The sequence below is a fragment of the Fukomys damarensis genome, unplaced genomic scaffold (assembly GCF_012274545.1).
Source record: "Fukomys damarensis isolate Sample0158 unplaced genomic scaffold, DMR_v1.0_HiC HiC_scaffold_11, whole genome shotgun sequence".
Classification (NCBI taxonomy): Eukaryota; Metazoa; Chordata; class Mammalia; order Rodentia; family Bathyergidae; genus Fukomys; species Fukomys damarensis.
Window position 1 is genome coordinate 38,132,383 of NW_022900923.1, and position 1,388 is coordinate 38,133,770.

Genomic DNA, 1,388 nt, shown 5'->3' on the forward strand with positions numbered 1-1,388 from the left:
ATATGTTATCATGTGCAAATAATAACCTTTCTTATCTTGAAGGTAAAGAACATGAAAGGATTCCAAACTTCCTTAAATATTTCAACTATAGTTCAACTATAGGGTTTTATAGTAATAAATTTAAATTACATCACAAAACTTTTTAGTTCAAAATAAGTTAAAAGTTATCTGAAAAAGTAAAATCTAAACATAATCTTATATTTAAGATTTAGTAACATATTGTATGTATTATGTTTATAATTCATTTGTGTGTAGATTTAAACATATATTTCATATAGTTACTTGTTTATATAATTAATTATTCAGGAGTACTTTGACTTTTAAAAAATATGCAAAAGCCTTGATTGTTGAGTAGCTTGTAATAATTGTTATCAAATCCTCCTATCACAACTGAAATAATGGTCTTAAAACGTATCCAAATTCAGAGATAACTAAACTTGAATAATGAAGATGTCACCATTAAATTTATATACATTACACACAGAATAATAGAGAAATTAAATTTAAGGGTAGTAAAGATAAATCACATGACTTCTATATTATTGAAAATGTACTTTTTAAATTTTGATTGGTCATATGGTTGACAGCATGCATTAAAAAGATAAATGAAACGATTAGGATAATTCTGAAGAATTACCATGCATAATTTTAAATGAGGCACATTTGACAATTAGAGAATTATAGAAATTATTTTTATCATTAAATAAAAATTCACTCTAGATGGTGAATACTAACAAAAACCATCCCTAAATCTGCACAACAGGCATATTTCTCCATTTTTAAAAGGTCTTAATGTCATTGTTAGAATTTTACAGTTTTATAGTAACCATTACTAAAAAGATGCTCTAAGTAAATGAAAGTCATTCCTAATAGCACTGTAATTGGCCTAAGCATTTATTATTTATTTATTTGTTTTTGTGGTATTGGGGTTCAAACCTAGGGCCTCTGCACTGAACTCCATTCTCCAGCCCTTTTTAAATTTTTTTTTTATTTCAAGACAGGGTCTCTCTTAATTGCTAAGTTACCCAGGCTGGCAACTATGAGGTGAGGCGTTGTCCTGCCTCAGCCTTCCAGAGAGCTGTGATTACAGGTGTGCACCACCACTCCTGACTGCTGCTTTTTAAAATTTAATTTTCTCTTTCATGAAAGATTAAATTAATCTCAATCATGTAAGTGAGTTATTTTGCAGAAGAGGGAAGACTATAGCGTAGAATGGGCAGTTCACGGTACAGTGGCATAGGGCTCATCCCCTTATGGGGAGTTTATTTCACTGTCATAACGAGCCCCCCAGTGATGGAAGCAGGTGAGTTAAAATCAGGACCCAAAATGCAAAAAAGAGAGAGAGAGAGAGAGAGAGAGAGAGAGAGAGAGAGAGAGAGAGAGAGAAT

At 31.0% G+C, this 1,388-nt stretch overlaps 1 protein-coding gene across 5 annotated transcripts in view; it reads left to right on the forward strand.

Moving 5' to 3' along the window:
- The window catches only part of Ptprc (protein tyrosine phosphatase receptor type C), a 124,066-nt gene that overhangs the window by 50,807 nt on the left and 71,871 nt on the right, over positions 1 to 1,388 (forward strand). The window lies entirely within an intron of this gene.